At 42.1% G+C, this 21,780-nt stretch overlaps 1 long non-coding RNA gene across 6 annotated transcripts in view; it reads left to right on the top strand.

Moving 5' to 3' along the window:
- Positions 1 to 1,748: 1,748 nt before the first annotated feature.
- Positions 1,749 to 21,780, top strand: part of LOC120370783 — a 111,457-nt gene continuing 91,425 nt past the window's right edge. For 3 of the 6 annotated variants that reach the window (XR_005583931.1, XR_005583930.1, XR_005583927.1), the window contains exons 1-3: positions 1,751 to 1,791; positions 2,257 to 2,338; positions 9,877 to 9,958. This is a non-coding gene — a long non-coding RNA (uncharacterized LOC120370783). Of the gene's footprint in view, positions 1,792 to 2,256; positions 2,339 to 9,876; positions 9,959 to 21,780 lie in introns of those variants that run through there. The other 3 variants (XR_005583929.1, XR_005583933.1, XR_005583928.1) reach the window with 3 other exon arrangements.

The raw sequence follows: 21,780 nt of genomic DNA, 5'->3' as shown, positions 1-21,780 counted from the left end.
TGGGAAATTATGGAGGAACCAGACAATTATTTAATGATACTAGATGTTGAGATTAAAAAAGTTAAAGTTTTATAAATTGTTAAAACACAAATGTCAACATAATATGTCAAAATATACAAAATATCCTTAAATCAACAAATCATACCTGTTTTTACTATTCATTCACTTGTCCATTTGTAAAAAGACTAATTCACACTGGATTTTGACTCTAAGAAGTTCTCAAGCAGAACTTGATATACCTATCTGTAAATTTTGGTTATTTATCGATGAAAATATTTTTTCATTGGTGTGTGTGGTGAAAATGATATTTACTGACATTACTGATAAAAATCAAATCCTTCCAAGCCTAAAGATAACCTAGAAAGGAAACCTTCACATTGAGCCAAGCACAGAAAAATGAGCTCACTATCTCCTTACTACTGTGGGGAGAGGAGAATTCAGTACATAAAATAAGTCTAAAGAGTCCTCTTTAAAAATTCTTTATAGCGCCAGTAAAGTGAGTGTTTGTTATTGACATCACAGATACCAGAACACTCCTCAGAACACTGAGGTGGCCCATAAGGGCACCAGAAAGACTTGCATGTTTTCCTGCACAGGACAGAGTTTTCAAAGGTTCTTGTTTATTGTCATCTTCATGAATGCTTTATATATGAAACAATAAGCATTTTCCTCTGGGCTTTATGGGCTGACGCAGCTGAGCTGTGATGTTCTACAATGGTGCACTCTGGGGTGTCGACAGTGAATCCAGAAGTAGCAGGAGTAATAAATTGCCTCCTTCCGAAAGGTTATTTCTGGGTTGATTTTTTTCCATACGCACCCTGGGCACTCAGAACTTATTTCTGGGCTTGGCTCAGTGTTTAGGTTTTCTTTGCAGCTTGCTGTCTATTCTAAAAACTAAATTAAAATCCTTCTGGTCACCTATTAAATGTGATGGTCTTGTGGATTATACAATATTTGTTTTATTTGGAATTATATTTTGCTAGGAGAAACAGCGATTTCCATTCTAGCTTTCTGTTCCTTCCTATCATATGCACCTATCATATGCAGGTTGATGTGCTGATGCTTTGCAACAGATATGTTACTTGTGATTGGCTGTTGACCACACACCAGCCCTAAAGGAGTTAAGGTGGCTCAGAAGGGGCTAATTTAACCTTTTAGGATACACCTGAGGGAGATTTAGGCTTAATTTATAATCATTAATTGAAAATGGAGCCCATCTCAGCAGGAGAAGGTTGGGGCTTGTATAAAGCCAGGAAGTGAGAGCAGAAGGGGCTGCAGTGTAGAGGTCTGCAGTCATTCTCTGGGCCTACTGAGGAGAGGAGGAGGAAACCTGGGGGAAAGAGGGGACAGAAACCTGGGATCCTGACCTGGAGGGAAGGGCTGATCCACAGGGATGATGGAGAAGAAAGCCTCTGGAGGGTGGAGTAGGAAGAAGCCTAGGGAAACAGCTGCAAAGGCTGAGACTGTGCCAACCGAGGCTGCTGCTTGTAGGGTTCTTGGGCTGGAACCCAGAGTAGTGGGCAGGTCCGGGTTCCTGTCCTAGCCACTGGGAAAGTGGCACAGTCTTGAATGGGAAGACTGCCTAGAATGGCACCTGGACAGCTAGTCCAGTGAGACTTTGTTACCCTGGAAGGGGAAAACTGTATAGTGACCTGGCTGAAGGGCTGAGTCACAAAGGGGAAGCATTGTGACTCCTAGAGAACAAGAGGGGCCATAGCGCAAGAGAAGGATGGGGGCATCAGACCAGACAGAGCTAATCCCCAGGTGCAGCCACAAAGGGGTTCTCCACCGGTGAGTAAACCCTGGTACATTGCTATTAAGATCAGTTGCTGCTAGGGTGACCAGACAGCAAGTGTGAAAAATCAGGACGGGGGTGGGGGGTAATAGGAGCCTATATAAGAAAAAGACCCCAAAATTGGGACTGTCCCTATAAAATCGGGACATCTGGTCACCCTAGTTGCTGCTGACTTAGTTTTCATTTTACAAAAATGATGTGTTGGCCCCTTAAGGAGCTTTGAACAACACATGTTATTGCTTCAGGTTCCTTACTTGACAGTGCAGTCTGGAGGTAGAGTTTGTACACTTAGTAGTAGAAGTAGTTTATATCTTCTGTGTAGATATGCTGTTTGGAGATAATGTTTCCATTATCTCCGTTTATTCTGATAGAATGTACTTATTGTTGGACCAAGTCCTGACTGCTTATGCAGGGTGTCAAAGGGCCTAACACCTGAGAAACTATAAACTTCCATTTTGCAGGTGAGAAAAAGTATCTGCACAGGATGACTCAGAATCCTCTGTGGGCTCCAGATGGACACAGAGGAACATGAAATGGAGGAGGGTGTGTATTGCCTTCAAATGAGGGTGTAGCTGCTGGGTCTTCACATGATGTGGATCCAGATTCATGTGAAGTAGGTGGGAAGCAGCTTGCTGCCTTCATTGCTCCCTCCACCTCTGTTTCCAAGAGTAGCTGGAAATGGAATGGTTTGTGGGTGCCCTGCCACTACAACATGTGCCAAGGCTGTGATTTTGTTCCAGGGAGGTGGTGTGGTCCTATGTGCAGAATATGAAAGCAGGAGACCTTGGTACTGTTCCCTATTCTGCCATTGGCTGGGTCACTGTGTGACTTTAGCCAAGGCACTTAACTTTTATTTGCCTTAGGTGCTCCAGCTGTAAAATGGGAATAATGACATGTACCCAGCTTTGTATAGTTCTTGGAGATCTACAGGTAAAAGGTGCTACAGAAGAATTATTATTTCTTCATTCCCAGGGTGGAGCAGTTGATTTTCGTGTGAACAAAGTCCTTTTCATTAGGCCTTTTCTCACCTTTTCAAAATGGGGTTCATGATTCATTTGCCTCACATATTCAGATGAGGAGCTGAATCATTCTCTCTTCTGGTTACATTGAGAGATCTCTGTGCATGGTTTTTCTTACAAAAATTTGTGATTTTCAAATGGGCCTAATTCATCCCTTATGTGCAATAATGTTTTTACTTTGTTTGATTTATGCTTCTGAAGGAAGCAGCCCAACAGGAATATATGGAATGCTCTATGCCAAAAATAGAAAAATATTCATGTATTTAAAGGAAGAACCCCCACTCCCCAACAATAAACAAATTCAAATCCAGACCCACATTTGCCAGTAAATTATTAGGATGTTATGTAACAGCAGATTAATACAGAGTAACTTACTGTAGCTCAGTGGAGGTAAACTGCATCCTGTGGGCATAAAATAGATTGTTTCCTTGAGAAATATTGTTATTAATGTGTCATGCTAAAGGAAGTCCTCTTACAGGTTGTGCCAAACCCAGTTGGAGATGTCAATGTAGGGAATCTTACAATTAGCACACAGCAGTAACAGGTTGGTATGCACATTTCTCCCACTCTTTTTGTCTTACCTCATCACCTCAAGAGTCAGCGTTCATCCAGAAGTTCCCTATAAAAGTCCCCCTGCAAATTAGATGGCTACATTTAAAAAATGAAAAACAGGGACACTTCTATAGCAATAGACTCATGGATTTTATGGCCAGGGACCATCATGATTATCTAGTCTGACCTCCTGCACATTGCAGGCCACAGAACCTCACCCATCCACTCCTGTAATAGACCCCTAACCTCTGGCTGAGTTACTGAAGGACTCAAATCATGATTTAAAGACTTTAAATTACAGAGATTGAACCATTTACATTAGTTTAAACTTGCAAGTGACCCAGGCCCCATGCTGCAGAGGAAGGCCAAAATCTCCCAGGGTCTCTGCCAATCTGACTATGGGGACAATTCCTTCCTGATCCCAAATATGGTGATCAGTTGGACCCTGAGCATGTTGGCAAGACCCACCAGGCAGATACCTAGGAAAGAACTCACTGTAGTAACTCAGAGCCCTCCCCATCCAGTGTCCCATCTCCAGCTACTGGGGATATTTACTACTAGCAAGTTGCCAGTGGGCCACATGCCATTGTAACTATCTGACGGTTAGAAACCTCTGTCTAATTTCACGCCTAAACTTTATATTCATTTGCTCTTGTGTCAACATTGACACAATAACTCCTCCTCCTTCCTAGTATTTATCCCTCTGATGTATTCATAGAGAACAATCATATATATCTCTCTTCAGCCTTTGTTTGGTTAGGCTAAACAAGCCAAGCTTCTTGAGTCTCCTCTCATAAGTTAGGTTTTCCATTCCTCTGATTATCCTAGTAGCCTTTCTCTGTACTTGTTCCAGTTTGAATTAATCTTTCTTAAACATGGGAGACCAGAACTGCACACAGTATTCCAGATGAGGTCTCACCAGTGTCTTGCATAATGGTTATAACACTTCCTTATCTCTACTGGAAATATTTCACCTGATCCATCCTAGGATTGTGTTAGCCTTTTTCACAGCCACATCACATTTGCAGCTCATAGTCATCCTGTGATCAACCAATACACCCAGGTCTTTCTCCTCTGTTGCTTCCAACTGATACGTCCCTAGCCTATAGTAAAATATCTTGTTGTTAGTCCCTAAGTGCATGACATTGCACTTTGCATTATTAAATTACATCCTATTTCTATTACACCAATATTCAAGGTTATCCAGATCTTCTTGTATAATATTCTTAGCCTTCTCCTTATTGACAGTACCTCCAAACTTTGTCATCTGCAAATTTTATTAGCACACTTAAACTTTTTGTGTAAAGCTCATTAATGAAAATGTTTAATAAGATTGGTCCCAAGACCAGTCCCTGTGGAACTCCACTAGTAACCTTCCTCCAGCCTGATAGTTCACCTTTTAGTAGGACCCATTGTCATCTCCCCATTAACCAGTTCCTTATCCACCTTTCAATTCTCATATTAATCCCCATCTTCTCCAATTTAATTAATAATTTCCCATGTCGAAGTGTATCAAATGCCTTACTGAAATCCAGGTAGATTAGATCTACTGCATTTCCTTTGTTTAAAAAATCAGTTATCTTTGCAAAGAAAGAGGCCAGGTTGGTCTAGCATGATCTACCTTTTGTAATATTTATCCCAGTTACCATTTAGCTCTATGTCCTTAATTACTTTATCTTTCAAAAAATGTTCCAAGACTTTGCATACAATTGAGGTCAAACTAATGGGCCTTTAGTTTTTTGGATCATTTCTTTTCCCGTTCTTAAAAAATAGGTACTATGTTAGCAATTCTTTCTGGTATGTAGAATACAAAAGTGCTTTGCCTTCTGGCTGCTCTGCCTGGGTTGGAAAAGTTTTAGAACAGATCAAAGAGAGGGTGAGCCCGGCTTCTTCTCCCCACTCCCATGTATTCCTTATTCCCCTTTTTCTTATGGTTCTGGTGATCATAGAGAGGAGCCGAGTGAGGGACAGAGGGGATCATCGCCAGCTATCCACTCCCTCCTACGCCAACTCCTCCAAGTGGCCAGTGCAGAAGTGGTTGACACTGAACACTTACTTTCTGCATCATGAGTGAAACAGGGGTGAATACAACATGTTATGTTTCTGTAGTGATATGGCTTCAACAAACATGTGACTGTTGGGTTGCTGGACTTAAGACCCTGAGGGGAAAAGGACACTGCCAAACTTACTTGTGGGTGGGTCTTTTGCTCATGGTTTGTGTTATGAATCCTGTTTGTGGTGTTTCCCCAACATAATGCCGCATTGTTTCCCTCCTTTATTAAAAGACTTTTGCTACACTCAGACTCTGTGCTTGTGAGAGGGGAAGTATTGCCTTTTGGAGGTGGTATGTAATTGTCCCAGATCACTGGGTGGGGGCTTGAGCTGGTTTTGCATTGTGTTATTGAAACGGAACCCCTAGATACTGAACCCGGCCCTTGTTGCTGCCAACTCTGATGGGCAGAAGGGTTACAGATGCTTTTCTAACATGTACCAGAGAAAACGTGTGAGGTCTTTGCAGTAACCTGTGTGTTACATAAAGTGATCTGTAAACAAGCAAAGGATACAGGATCACCAGGAAGGAAGGCCAAGAAGAGGCTGGAGCTGTTGAGAAGCAGCTTTGCCAATAGTTGTAGAGACTGTTTTCTGGTTTCAGAGAAATGTTTGCATACAGTACAAAGATATGTGGCCTTAGAAACATCATGCTACTGCTCTTGTGTCTGTAACTTCACTCTTGAAAATAACAAAAGGTTCTGATGGAGTAAAATCACCTAGGAGAGACCTATGTAGTCCGCATGGGCAGTGGAATGCAGTTTATTTTACAAGAGGAACTTATTTAAGGTGACTTATTTATATAATTGTTAGCCATGTTACCAGATAGGCCCTGGCAATCTGTGTTACTGTCTGCATCCACTAAAGTGCTATAGCATTTGATTAGCCTAATCCAATATCTGAAAAGTTGCAACATAGGTGAAGCAAAAGAAAGCAGTTAACTGCAGAAGAAGGGAGGAGAGAATACCCCCCCCCAAATCTCTCAATACCCAAACAACACCCCTTTCCCCCCAACCAAACATAAAAATACAAAGTTTTCAGAGCTTTTGCTTGGGGCAGTTCTTTTTTTTTTAAACTGGCTCATACCTTTCTAACTAGCTCTGTGTAGATGAGCTCTGCAAATCTGTTACTGGCAATTTAACATGTAGTCCACTCCATGGACTTGTAGTGGGGCGGCTGCCTCACTCCTGCAGAACAGGGGTTGAAAGCAGCCCTGGAGAGGGCTGTGGCTGGAAAAAAGAGTTAAAAGCAGCCAAGCTAGGCTGAGAGGGATAGCAGCCACAGCTGTGGCCAGCTCAATCCGGGCGCAGATGGCCCTTATAAGCGGGCTGGGGGCCAGGAGCTGGAGGAGTTTCTCTCTAGCTGTGGAGAGAGAAGGACCTGGCTGCCTGGGAGCTCAGGGTACCAGGGGTAGAGCAGGGCTGGCGGAAGGCAAGTGGAGCTGGGGAGCTCCAGCCTGGCAACTCTCCAGGCTGCAGGCCAGGCCAAAGCAGGTACAGGGGGTTGCAGAGGGATGCAGCCCGGGGTTAGGCAGAGACAGCTGGTCTGATCCCCTTGCCAATGATGAGTGGCCTTTACAGACTGCAGTTTGCCCCAGTGAGTGGAGGCTAGATGACGATTGGTGGTAGCCATTGAGGCAAGGTGGGTTTAGAGGGTTGGGGATTCCCCTGGGAGGGGAGACCCAGAGTGTGGGGCAGAACCCCAAGGTAAAGGGCACTGGGGTCCAGGAGGGACATGGGGGCCTGAGGCAGGTGAGCTGAAGGCCAGCAGAGGGCACTCTGAGCTGGAAGAGAGCTAATTCCCAGGGCAACCAATAGGAGGTGCTGCACCGGCGAGTCGTTGCTTCGCTACAGAGCTATATTCTATTATATTGCCATGAAGATGAAAAGATAGCTAATTTTTATTTCATTAAGGTTATTCTTAAATTGCAAGCATAAAGGAGGGACTAGTGATTGTGTACTATATGGGTGTGAATTATATTTGGAGGGTTCCACACATCTTCACTAAATTTTGTACGTGTGCTGTAACCAGGGGTACAAACAAGGGTTTTAAATTGGGCATGATCTGAATCATATCCTTCCCCATTTTTTAGAAAAAAAAAAGTTAGAGGAGTGGATCTCTAGGCAGTCCTTCTTTTCCACTGGCATCTCTAATAAAAATGTATTTTAAATCTGGTATACATTTCCCATTTGTTTTAAGATACTTTAGATTAGGAGTTATTTATTGATCATAATGGCTTCATATTTCATTAGAAAAGACTATGATGAGTAGTAGAGTTAGATTCCTTCATGTTATATTCTAGTCTATATAGGTGCTCATCACCACAGTGTCTGAGCATCTTCCAGTAGTGTCTTAAGCAACATGACTAACATCTGCCATGCATTTGTTCTCTCATTGTCTCCCCAAGGAAGAGAAGTGGGTGCAATGGAATATTTTGTTTTGGAATATGTAATATATAGATACACACACAGAGAACCTATACGAATGTTAAGGGATACTGAGAGATTCCAGAGAGAATTTCTAGTTCCAGAGAATGGTGGGAAATTCTGGTCATCCTTATTCTGACTGGGATTTTCAAATAAGCTAAGGAATTTAGGTGCCCAACTCTCCCTGAATTATTGGAACAATTAGAACATAAAAATGGCCATACTGTGTCAGACCAAAGGTCCATCTAGCCCAGTATCCTGTCTTCTGACAGTGGCCAGTGCCAGGTGCCCCAGAGGAAATGACCAGAACAGGTCATCATCAAGTGATCCATCCCGTCGCCCATTCCCAGCTTCTGGCAAACAGAAGTGAGGGACACCATCCCTGCCCATCCTGGCTAATAGCTATTGATGGACCTGTCCTCCATGAATGTATCTAGTCCTTTTCTGAACCCTGTTATAATCTTGGCCTTCACAGCATCCTGGATAGGGCACTGGAATGGATGTCAGAACTGGATTCTGGTCCTGCTTCTGCCACTCATGTGCTGTATGATTTTGGGAAAATCAGTTTCCCATTTTGTAAAATGGGCATAATGATCGCCTACTTTTGTAAAGTGCGTTAAGCTTCTCAGATGAGAAAACACCATAGGCCAGTTTGTGGCTTATCCTCTGCTACAAAGAAGTAAGGCCACTAAGTGCCCTACCTCACACAAGTGGATGTGGGGTGTAGAAGGGATGGCTGTGCCAGTGCATTGGGGAGTGTATGCTGCAGTGGAGCTGGCACTGTTTACTCCCTCTTCCGAGCAGCCTGTTGTGAGAGGCAATGCACTGTTGGAGAAGGAGGGAAGACTGTGAGTTGAGGAGTCACAGAGCCCCTCCTGGGCTGTTTCTGCTCCAACAATGTGTTATCCCTCACAACAGTCTAGACTGCAGTCTGATAATCTCACCCTGAATTAGCACTAAGTATTAATAGTTATTTTTATAACAAAAGAATGAAAGGAAAAATAACCCAAACCCATATGCTATGAATGTGTGTCTGTAAAAGGAATAGAATATGACATCAAAGTGACGAGCTCTGGCAAACTGTCAGAACTGTTCCTTGAGCAGATGGAGGTGTCTTTGCTCATTTATGCTGTAAAGATTTTTTTGGGGGGAGGGGGTGAATTGGGTAGAGAAATGTGAAGGGGATTCTAGGGAACCTCCACATTTATCAGGTGGCACTAGCAATCTCCTGTCCACAGGGAACACTTATTTTATTTCTGAAACTTAAAAAAACCCTCATAGTGTAAATAAATTGAAAAAAATACAAAACTTATCTTGATCTTTCTAGTCGTTGCTATGTTTTTGAGTAATATATTGTCTAAGCTATGGCACTGCTGTGATGTATTAAACTAATATATCATAAGAATGCCATAGCTTTGATGATGTATTCATGTAATACATCATTAAGGCGCCATTGCTCTTGCAACGTAGTATTCCAGATATTACCAACTGCTTGGGTCAATGCACAGGGATCTCTGTATGTGGGACAGGAAGTCCAAGTCCTAAAATACAATAGAACTTAACGAAAATGCTTCACATTCAAAAACAATTTAACAGGATTTAGAACCACAGGGCTTGTGCAGGAATGGTTGAGTTGAATAGGAACTTAAGGACCAAAACTGAGGTTTGAGTGGCAAACTTTGTTTGAAACATACATATGACATTTAGGAAGACAGAGCCTGATCCTACTCCTATTAAAGTCAATAGCAAATTTCTCATTGACTTTAAAGGTGAAGGATCAAACCAGTAGTCTCTAGGAATGGGCAAATGGATTTGGAATATCTATGAACCTACCTGAACACTTCTTCAGAACTTGAATTAAACCTGCATAAGTGAAGTAATTTTTTGAAATTTTTGTATAGACTCTTTACAGGACACAGTTCTGCACTTCACTCTGTACACATAGGTCCCATTGACCTCAGTGGGAGTTTCATGGGTGTGTCTGAGAGCAGAATATTTCCCTTGCTTTTTACTTATTTTTTCCCTGCTTGTGCAGTTACTGGTTTCAGGTGGATGCAGAAGTGAAAGTACTACCATATGTGAGAGAGGTTCTGGCTGTCACAGTCTGACTGACATTGGTAAGTAGGGAGTGTCTTGCAAGACAGTATGATCTCACAAGATTTCCAGCTTTTGAATAAGTTTCTGAGAAGGGTTCAAGGTATCTGAACCAAACCATTAATATGCCTGAGGTCCAGCCCAATTTAATATTCTCCTCAGCAAGTCCTGGAAGTTAGGTGCACATGGAGATGAATGTACTCAACAGCATCTGAAATGCTTAAAAAACTTACCTAATTATGTGATAATGGCGAACTTGACAGTAGCACATCATAAAATGTATTAATATAGTGACGTAAAATCTTACTCTGGTTTAAAAAAAAACGTGGTTTTCCACCAACAAAATTATTTTTCTGTAAGTGTGAAATTTGAAGCCATCTTTGTTACTCTTCTATGAAAGAAATAAAATTTATTTCTGTGGTATTGTCATGGGCTGTACAGACTCCATCCTCTCCAAGCCTCTAAAAGATTTACAGGGGGCCTCCTCAGCAGGGGCTGACTGGTGACTCTGCAACACCTTGGGAGACCAAAAGGCTGCAGGTCAGAAAGGAGGGGTGGCTGCCAGGGTGGGTGAGGAACCACTGAGAGCAGGGGCCTTCAGCAGCAGACTGGTCGGAAGCCTCCCAGGTACTTTGACCTACAGAGGAAGAGGATCACAGTCTACAAGAGAGGCATAGTGGGAAACAATAAGAGATGAGGCGGGAGGGGAAACTGCTTTATACAGGATCTCTAGATTCAGGGGCTGCAGAGCACCATTTAAAGTGGAAGGGCCATAGATTTGCCTTTGATCCTTCTCTTCCCTTCTCAGATGCCCTCTCCCCCAGCAGCCTGACCCCCTGGTTCATGAGCCTTTACACCCAATGCCTCCAAATTCCATTCTTATATAGGTTTTTATATTACGCACATCACCATTGTATCCAGGTGCCTTCCAGTAGTACATTAAGCAACATGACTACACAACTGTCACATGTTTGTTCTCTCATCATCTCCCCAGAAGAAGCAGCATGTGCAGCGGAGTGTCCTGTTTTGCTATTTTTTTTTTAAATGTACCTGTTTGCCATGGATTTATATTAGACAAGGCAAAGTCAAAGGAATGCACCTTGAATTTGGAGAAAAAACAAGTAAGGTTTGTGACAGTCCTTAATTCCTGGGGGAGCTCATTGTACAGTCTTGAACCATCCCCCTGGAGAAGATTGTTTGTCCTGCACAGACCAGCTTTACTTTTATTGTTGAGATTTCCATTGTGCCAGAGGAGCAAAGTTGTTGAACACAGTCTTTGTTCCAGAGCATCAAATGGTCTTTAGGTATGCTGGGCCCAGGACATGGAGCACTTTAAAGATAAAGACTGAGATCCTAAATTGATTCCAAATTGTATGGGAAGCCAATGTAGAGAGCAGAGAACAAATGTGATGTGTTCATGATAGCCTGTGTTGCTGAGGAGCTGTGCTGCAGTGTTTTGTACTAGCTGGAGTTTCCCAAGTGCTGAAGGTTTCATGCTCAGGTATATTGCACTGCAGTTGTCCAGCTGAGGGGTGGCAAAGGCATGAATAAGTGAGGCCAAGTGTTCATCTGCTAGAATGAGACAGAGTCTCCCAGCCAACTGGGGATGGTAAAAAGTATTATTCGCGGCTATTGCTGTAGTGTCAGTGAGGAATCCAAGAATACTCCTGGACTACAGACTGCATTGACCAATTGGATGTGAACCTTCAACCAAAGGAGACTGCACTGTGGTTGCAAATTCCTCTGCCCAATAGTGTCACCTCTGTTTTGCTTGGGTTCAGCTTCAGCCAGCTGTCCTAAACCCATGAGCTTATCTCATCCTAGCACTGGACCATCTTGATGGTGGTGATTGTATTGTCTGTGATGAAGGATAAGTAGAGCTGTGTGTCATTTGCATATTGCTGGCCCTTTAGTCTATATCATCTAACCACTTCACCTAGTGGTTGCATGTAGGTATTGAAAAGGACCAGAGAGCTAATTGATCCTTATGGAACCCTACAAGTGAGGGAGCTAGTGCAGATTCCCGTCACCTCTCCTTGTGTGCTTTGCTCTAGGAAGGACTCAAACCATGTTGGCACTTTACCTTGGGCTCCTTCCTCCACTCAGGCGATACAGCAGTATCTCCTGGTCAATGGTGTCCTCAGAGAGAATGGATATCTGCTCTCTGTCCACTGACAGGGGGAGGTCATCCATCAGTGTCACTAAAGGGGTTTCAGTTCTGTGCCTAATTGCAGATTGGGCCAGGTCTAGAATGTTGGCTTCAGTTAGGTGAGCTTGTTAATAGGCCTTTGGCTAGATCTGCTGTGAGCTTGCTCAGAAATGACAAGTTTGACACTGGCCAATAGTTGGCTTGGACTGTAGTATCCAGGGTGGGTTTCTTCTGTGTTGGCTGGATGATTTTGTATTTGAAGGAGAAATGGAATAGTTCTTCTCTAATGAAGCATTGGCTATTTTAGTGAGGAGTGAGTAAGTAGCATTACGACCTAGTATATGGGGTTGCAACACCACACAACTCTGGCCCAGACAAAAAGTGGTGTGGCTCTGTGGCCTATGGGATTGAAACCCAGAGGAGTGGGTGTGTCTGGGTTCCCCTACCAACTCCAGCAAAGGAGATATTAAAGCCTGCTGAGCAAAGAGGTCTGAACCCCAACATAGAGATACTAGGGTTACCGGCCTGTTGACTCACTAGACTCTTTACTGCCCTGAGAGGGGAGAAACTGTTAACAATCCTGGTGGAGGACTGGAGTTACTTTGAGGACCTACCAGACAAGTGGCTCAACTGTGATTGGTTGAACAAAAGGGAAACTGAGGCAGAATTAACATAACACCTGCTTGACTATAGAGGGTGCCACTGGCTGAAAGTAGCCCCAGCATATATCATAGAGACAAAAGCAAAGTACAATTCCTTGCAACGTCTGAGAGGGACTCACAAGAACATCTACAGGGAATAAGCAATAACATTTTCATTACAAATCACTATTTCCTGCATTGAAGGACTTATGAACCTACTAGGATCATTTCTCTTTTCAGTTGCTGCCACTGTAATATCTGCAAGAAGATCTCACACCTTTCAGTCAATTTCTCACATCATATTACCCTCTCCTCTAGGTGGTATTGGTAATGTACTTTGAGTACCCATTTTGCATATCATCTCCCCTCTTTAACCCCCAACCCACAATGTATGGAATTGAAGCTATTACAAATTCATAAGTACTAGGACTTCACAATGGTCTCTTTGCAGCATGGTCACTTAGCACTTAACAGCAGCTGCAGGGATAGAACTCAGACACTCCTATTCCTAGAGAGCAAACTCTGTTCCTTGAGCTAAAGACAAATCCTGTTGTCTGTGAGCAGTGAAAGGTCTATGATATACAGTTGAGCAGTCCTGCTTCTAACTAGTAGAAAACCTGTATGTGTACTAGCTGGTTTATTCATACCAATATACCCCATAGATTACCTTTTTACCAGATAGGTTGTATTCTGATACCACTCCATCTACAGTCTTTGCTTTTGTTTGTGAACTCTTTGTTTTGTATCATATGATGGCACTGGGTGGTGGTGGTGGAGGATATACTCAGAATTGTTGGATGAGGTAGTCACTTGAACAGTGTCATTTCCCTAGAAGTATCTTGCATGTTCCCTGGATTTTCATAAGAAGAGTGAAAAGAGAGCTTAGGTTTTGCAGCTAATAGCCTAGCATATGTTAATTTCATCCTGCAAACACAGAAATGATCACCATTCTATTAAAAGATTCTGCGTACCATAGTCAAAAGACATTTCCTGTACTAAGTGGAATTTAATTGGAATTACCATCAGAGGGCAATAAATCAAAATGCAGTGCTATGTGCATATATTATAACATTGTTTTCCCAACCCAATAGAACTGAGCAGTATTTTGCGCAGTCCTGTGTCCATGGGAGTAGGAGCTGTAAAAACTTGGCTGCCATCTATAACATTGCTGTTTCTAATCTTGGACACCTTTACGCTGTTTTCTTTTACAAAATTATGTTTGAACATAGCTTAGTGCTAGGTTGGTGGCTGGTTGGCTTCAACTCCAGGCGACTGTGTCCTAGCCAGCAGTGGGATCTTCATCCAGCCGGAGTGATGTCAGGCTGAGGGTAGAGAACAGAGATCTGAAAGGCTGAAAAGACAGACCTGTGGGGAGAAAAATGCCAATGGGGGATGAAGAACTAGAGGAGAATTCCAAGGGCAGTAAAGGACTTTTCATTATAAGTAACACCTGTGGTCATAGTCCTGTTCTGGATAACAGATAATTTCGTGTAGCTGAGGTTTGACTAGTTGAGGTATGACTACAGTAAAAATGAAATTTCTAAATTGTTTCCAGAAATACTTGCCACTGTTTCTCCAACTCTGTTGCTGTGGCTGCTACTGTTGTGCTATTTTACTGATATTTCCCAACAGCAGACCCAGTGTGGTGGAAGGAGCATTTAATAATTTTCTATTAAGCTGCACGTGACTAATAGCCCAGAGAGCACACTGCTAAAATGGTGCACTAATCGTTGCTGAGGGTCACAGGAAACAGTAAACATACAGAAATCATAACTGGGCATATAACCTTCAAACTCATTTTACAGTTTAACTAAATTTTTCTGAGCATAAGTGGATGCACATATGTTAACTGTGAGGCTAAATGATTTGCCTTGATTTTGTTAAAAATCTAGCTCACTATTGCCCATATCCTGCAAAAACTTATGTTTACTAACTTTAAATTCTAGGGTAGTCCCATTTAAGTCAGGATCCCATTGATCCCATTTGCAGGATCGGGACCTAAGTCTGTTACAGATTCATGAGGCTCATATTTTCTGACTAGCGCATCTAGAAATGGAAAACACAGCTAAGTTTCTTGGTAGCAGGAAAGATGGCAAAGCCTTATTTGTGCTTAGGTTGGAAGACAATAGTAAACCACTGCTGATTTTTGCAATACACAGGAAACTGTACTGAGGCAGAAAAACGTATAAGCTGTTTTTGCTGTTTGGGTTTCTAGGTCTTCTTTTCTAAGTGCTACACCTTTATTGATATAGATTTCTATTTTATTTTTTTTATAAATACACCTCTCTGCCAATAGTGTGTTCTTGTATGGTGGTTCTTGAGATACTTGTTTGTTTTGACAGCAGCTCAAGTTGGGTGACTATGTTACAAATGGTAGCTGTAATAGGTCACAGACAGCTTGACAGTTTGGCACATTTTGTGACAAGAAGCAGTTCTCCGACCTAACAGATGCTACTTCACTATTCTCTTTGATCACTACATGCCTGCTTAAGAGGTGCTGCTGCTGTAAGTATGTCATTTTCATTTCAGAGCTTGCCTACTGATATCAAGTGACTGCTGCTGGGACTGAGACTGTAGTCTGCATTACATGGGAACTTGGTGTCTCCTTGGGTATATGCTAGACATAATAAAAATTTCTTTCCATCAGCCGATACAATTTCTTCCAGGATGTTAGTGTTAAAAAGGGATTTAAAAGCTATCCAGATTTGGTGACTGGCTGGGACGAGATCACTAGTAAAAAAACATACTGCTTTAAATATACTAGGTGGCTTTTTTCCTCCTTAGATTATGTCGTAATTTGCATTATTGATGGAATTTACATATCATAAATAGCAAATGAATTGTTTATGAAACAATGGCTTGTACTTCCTTTATAATACAGCCCTATTTATTGCAGTAGTAAATGTGGAGTGGGAAACCATTCATAACCAGCCATTAATGGAAATTATTTTAATGGTAGTTTAGTAACATGACATCTTACTTAGTGCTACAGGGAAATGCATTTCAAGAAAAGTCCATCTTATCATTCTTAATTGTTATCCAACTTTTTAATAATTAAAAATTATGAAGAAAGAGCACACATAGAAATGAGAGCAACAAAAACTGAAAAATTGCAATGAGTCTAGGTAACTTTGCAATGCTGCTTGATACAAGTGGAAATGTGAGGATTTAATGCCACTGCCATCTCTTACACTCCATTCCTTTAATTAAACAGCCACATTATTTAACATTCTCACATTTATTACTCCTGGGGGAATTCTGTGCCAAAAATTAAAAATTCTGCACACAATATTTTAAAATTCTGCATATTTTATTTGTTAAAATAATGCAATATAATTATTTTGTTAATTTATTTAAACTACAATAGAATGGATGAAGAATGGGAGTGGGGAGCATTGGAGGAAATCCCCAACTCCCCTCTGTCTAATAGTAATATAGCTAGTATTGACCCTTCACTTCTGGTTATTAGTCAACAAATATATGCAGCCATATGCTCAGTGTTACATCATAGGCAACTGAAGAGCAAGCGAGGGCTGAGGACTCAAACTGTCAATTTATATTGGCTACTGACCATCTCCACTAAGCCTTGCCTTTCTGGCTTGGTCTCCTTACTATGAAAGTGAAGAAAAATTATACCAGTAAAATGACACATTTCATTCTTCTGTCTCTTCTCCCACAGTCAAGCTGGGTTTGGTTACAGTATTGTGAAACATGCCTGCTTTCATGTTGTAAAGCAACATACATTCCCCGTCTCCCCATGTTTTCAGAGTTCTTAATGTTTCTGAACAGCTACTGGTCATTCTTAAAAGCTGAGCATTGTGCGGTGACTCTTCTTCCAATACTCAGGCTTTAGATTACATTGTAGCCTAATTGTTACCTGTTAACTTTTCCAAATGTGCTTCAGAAGGGTGAAGAAAAAGTGGGGTGGTTTCTCAGATCCTCTTCATGTGCAAATCTCTGCTGGGTAGCTGAGGACAGTAGGGTATATAAATACAGGAGTGGGCTCCTCCAGGGCCAAAGCACAGCTGTTCTGTTTGTCTGCTTATTTTGAACAATGAGTAATTACAATAATACAGTACTTAACAAAGTTAGGTTGAAGCCTGATAAAAACAGAGTGATGAAACAGATTATTAGTTGGCTAATTTGTGCTAAGTCATCTGCTGTTGGCCATGTCCCTGGTTCTTATGTCAGAATTATGATCCACCAATCCAGGGACATTTATGCTCTACACATAAACATCAAACCGGAAATATACTACCTAGAACAGAGTTAGTCCTATTGGTTTTAAGATATGCGGTGCATGTGAGATCCTAAGAAGAAATGGATGGGGATTGGCTGGCTAGAAAGACAATAGGAAAACCAGGAAGTGTGGGTCTTTAGTAACTTGATATGGGGGCACAGAATCTCACTTTTGGGAAAATGTAATATGTGCCTAATAGTTTTGCCCAGACTTCCAGCAATCTCCAATCAAGTTTGGAGGGATGATTCTTGAAAATCAGCTAGAGCCTGAGAGCAGTTGCTGTAATCTCAGACTACCGGGAAAGGTGGGAGAGTGGTAGTAAAGTTTTATTTTAACGAATTCATTGATGGCAACAGTGGCTGTAAATGTTCTTTGTTACTGGCCTAAATATTACTGAATCTCTTGCAGTGGCAGTTTGTACTCTACTTAAGTGTCAGAACTACTTATATGCATTGCTATGAACTGCCAAGTACCCCACTCTAAAAAGAGAGGCTGGTCTTTGAAATCAAAATAGCTAATTTTTTTATCCATTAGCTTCACAAGGAGTTGCTTATGGCTATAACCACCGACCCAATGAGCCAAGCACCTCCATCAAATGCTTCACTTAATGGTGTCTTTTATTACAGTTCAGTGACCCAGTAGACTACATATTTGGTGTGCTAAGCACCTCTGAGAGCTCAGCATAAAACTTTCTGCACATCAACTGCTGCAAAATGTTCACTTGTGACTCTGAGCAGGCATTTCTTTCCTTTTGCTTAGAAATATCAGATAACAGCAAAATAAATCAGGAAAATCATTTATAGTCAGAAATCCCTGTTCTGATCAATAACTTGATAAGGTATAAAATGTATAGAACAAATGAAGAAAAAATGAAACTGTCTTTTTAGACTAAAGGTTAGGGTCTGATTCTCTTCTCGCTTACACTGGTGTAAATCAGGAGTAACTTCATTAAGTTATAGCCATGTAAAACTGGTGTAGGCAAGGGGCAAATCAGACTTAGTTTTCAGTGTAAATTGTCTTTAGGCTAAGTCCTTCATAGCAATACAACAGTGAAGATTTCTTTGTGTGTGGGAGGCACCTCTATTCTATTATGCTTTCTGTTATGTTTAAAAGCACAGTATCATCACTTTTTTATCACAAAGTTCTGCTGTTATTACAGGTTCATCCAAAATTAAATTTAAAAAATAATGAGTGAACTTCCTGTTAGAAGAAAGGAATAAGGACAAATCAAACAATTAGTCATTTAATATTCAACATACCCTTTCCTCATGCAGGATCAGACACCCCCCAAAGTCATAATCCAACAAATACATGATGAGATCAAATTTTTGAAGTAATGGGTGGAATTTTATTTCCAAAGAGGCTATCACTTTGAACTCTAAATTCTGGCTGGCTGGCTTTTTTATTTTTTATTTATTTATTTTTCAACGGCACCATAAAGTATATATCTGTACCTTTCAATGCAGTGCTGTCTTGGATTGATTTCCTTGGACCTAAGTTTTTGCAGCTGTGGGATTGACCAGCAAGCAAATAAGATATATTATGCATATTAATTCTGGCTTTGTAAGATAGTGAATTGCACAATACTCCCCCAGCAGAGTCTTCTTCAGATTGTCTTGCACAAAGTTGAATGAATTGCTTTGGTTGGACTTAGATCAGTAATGAAGCTATCATAGTGTTTGATAGGTTGGCGTGTAACAACTGCTCCATGTATTTCAGTTCATATTATCTCTGCAACATGTCTTGGTCTTTTAACAGTTCATTCAATAAAGGAGAGAAAGGATGTTAATCAACAGTATATCATTGGTATTCTTCGTGGAAGGGCTGCTTGTAAACAATGTCTGAAGGGGCACATACTGTAGTTTCCAAGGTGAAATAGTATTTACCATTAGAACATGTATTTACCATTGGAATTAGACATGGGTAGTATCCAAAACCCAAGATCCCCAAAAATCAGAGACATATGGAAGATCAGATCTGAATTTTGAAGCTTGAGATTAGTTGCTGGGAGATGACTCTGTCTAATTTCTAATACTGAAGACTACCCATTGAAGGAAAAAAACCCTAAAATGCTGGGTTGGCAAGAGTTCTGCAAGATAAGGAAAGAAAGAAGATAAAGATATTTTTTCATAATAGGTTATACTATTAAGGGCAAAAATGTCAAATTCTTTGTATTGTATCTGATTTAAATTTTGGTGTCATTACATTTTGTATGTGTATAACCAGGGGTGCTGAAACAACTTGTATAGTGAGGGTGCTGAGAGCTAACCAAATCCTATTTCCCGCACCTATGCATATTACCTTCCCGAAATAAAACAAAACAATCCACCTTTCAAACAAAATAAAGAGATGTTGTCATTATTTTGGTTGCCTGTTGGAAGATGTGCTTACTTCTTTGGTCCTTTTCAGAAAAGAAGGAGTGAATCAGAGGGTCACAAAGGAGTTGGTGACAGAGGGGGGAGTGGAATTTAAGACATCCTGGCTCCCAGTTCTGTGAGAAGGACCATTAGACCACATCTCTTTCTTGAAGAGTGTCCTAGATTTTGGCTTCTTGTGCCTGTTGACTAATAGAGCTGGTGGAAATGGTTCAAAATGTTAATACATTCTCCTCCACTCCCGAATTTCTGTTTTTTTATACAGCTTATGAAACTGGTCAAATTTAAATTGAAAAAAAATCTTCACTATATTTTGACTAGCTATATTGGTTAGGGTGACCCTTCTTATATCTTTGAAACTTGGAAAGATTTAAACTACAAAGCAACTATTGGGAAGATCAGCCTAGCTTTCACAGTATCCTTGGCCTTAATTCCATCACCCTTGTATATCTGACTTCATTTCCTCTTTGGAATTTTGTTCTTGTTTTGCATAATTACTTTTTATGTAGCCTTCAACCCCCTAAGTTCTCTTTATTGAACTTCATTTTGCATATGTAAATATACTATGAATTTATGTAAGAACAATGTGCTCCATCATACATTCTGTGTCTATTGAAGACGTAAGTAAAATGTGATGCAATTAAATGAATTCAGTAGTAGTTTTCAAAACTCTGCTTGATGGTAGGGTTTCATATATTCAACTTCCTCACTTGACCATAGTCTTGAAAACATTTGTGTAGATGGGTCTTTGAATGCTCCTAGGGTTAAATTCTGATTTGGGCTATTTGTGCATGTGTCCTGTTGCTTTCTTTTTAAGGTCTGATATACTTGTGTAGGAACCAGTCACGTGAGTATGATTTCAGGGTTGTTCCTAGCTATTTTGGTGCCCTACACAGCCCCCACGGCTTCCACGGGGGTACTGGCCCCTGGCCTCCATGGGGGGGGCTGTGTGGGGCCTTGCCCCAGGCCTCTGCGGGCAGGGGCGGCTCTAGAGCCCAGCGGGGCAAGCACCCGCCTGGGGCGGCCCTTTCCCAGGGGGGCGGCAGGCTGGGCCGGTGGACCTGCCGCAGTCATGCCTGCGGGAGGTCCACCGGAGCCCTGGGACGACCGGACCTGCCGCAGGCATGACTGCGGACGGTTCGCTGGTCCCGCGGCTCGGCTGGACCTCCCGCAGGCATGACTGCGGCAGCTCAACCGGAGCCGCCGGACCAGCGAACCGTCCGCAGCTGCGGGAGGTCCAGCTGAGCCGCGCAGTCATGCCAGCGGCAGGTCCGCTGCTCCCGCGGCTCGGGGGCGCCTCCCGGGCATGATTGCTTGGGGCGGCCAAATTTGTAGAGCCGCCCCTGTCTGCGGGGAGGAGTGGGGGGTGGGGAGGCTGGCCCAGGCCTCTGGCGGGGAGGAAGGCTGGCCACTTCCTGCGGGAAGTGGAGTGATCTGGCCCCAGCCTGCTCTGCTCCCCTGGCTCCCAGGCTTGGGGGTTGGGGGGAACCTGCCCCCCCCCCCCCAGCACTCGATGGTGGCATGGCTGGGAGCCAGGGGAGTGGAACAGGCTGGGGCCGGGTCACTCTATGTACCAGTGAGTGTGGGCCTGACTGCTTCTGGAGTCCTCACGGGAGTGGGGGTGGGGCTGGGGTGGGGAAAGGGTGAGGTGGAGCAGGGGTGGGAAAGGGTGGGGAAGAGCCAGAGTAGGGCCTGGAGCAGCATGCAGCTGCACAGGGCACCAGGAAATTTGGTGCCCCAAATTTCCTGGTGCCCTACACAGCTGTGTAATTTGTGTATGGGTATGCAACTTTTTTTTTTCTGCAAGACACACAGTAAGTGTTATAACAAAGTTTAGGAAAGCAAACAAAATCCACATTAATATTTCCTCACCTCTAGATGTCCCATCTATCCTGTATTGTAAAATCTTTGCGGCAAAGACTGTCCTTATTTGTGGGCACTGGAGAAAGCTAAGCACATTGTTGGTGCTAAATGAATTAATTATGATAGTGATAAAGTGGTCTCAGTGTTACTTCTGAGGACCAATAACAGTTAATTCTGAGATCCAGTTCATGAACTAAAATTCTCAGATGTCATTTTTTTCTGAAAACAAATTTACTAAATACAGATAAGTATTTGATTCTGTAAAGTAGTTTCACTTGAGCCAAGATGCAGCAGGCTGACCAATGACCTTGTCTTTGCTGTTGGCTGGATGATTCTTCAGACTGATCTGACCAGGGCCAGCTGTTGCTTTTCCTGTTTTGACATATTTTGGTCATTTTGCTGCTTTATAAACACAGCAGGCATGTTATTTTGAATCCTTGAAACTATTTTCAGGTCACATAGGTAATATTCATGATAACTTTCACACATTTTGTTCAGTTGATTTGTAAGCTTTCTTTGAGACAGAAAAAAGAGGCTACAAGGAGAGAAATTATGTAGAGATTAGATAGAGAACAGA

This window comes from Mauremys reevesii, linkage group 8, assembly GCF_016161935.1.
Source record: "Mauremys reevesii isolate NIE-2019 linkage group 8, ASM1616193v1, whole genome shotgun sequence".
In the NCBI taxonomy this organism is placed as follows: Eukaryota; Metazoa; Chordata; order Testudines; family Geoemydidae; genus Mauremys; species Mauremys reevesii.
Note: the sequence above shows the minus strand (reverse complement) of the source record. Positions and strands in the feature narration are given on the sequence as shown.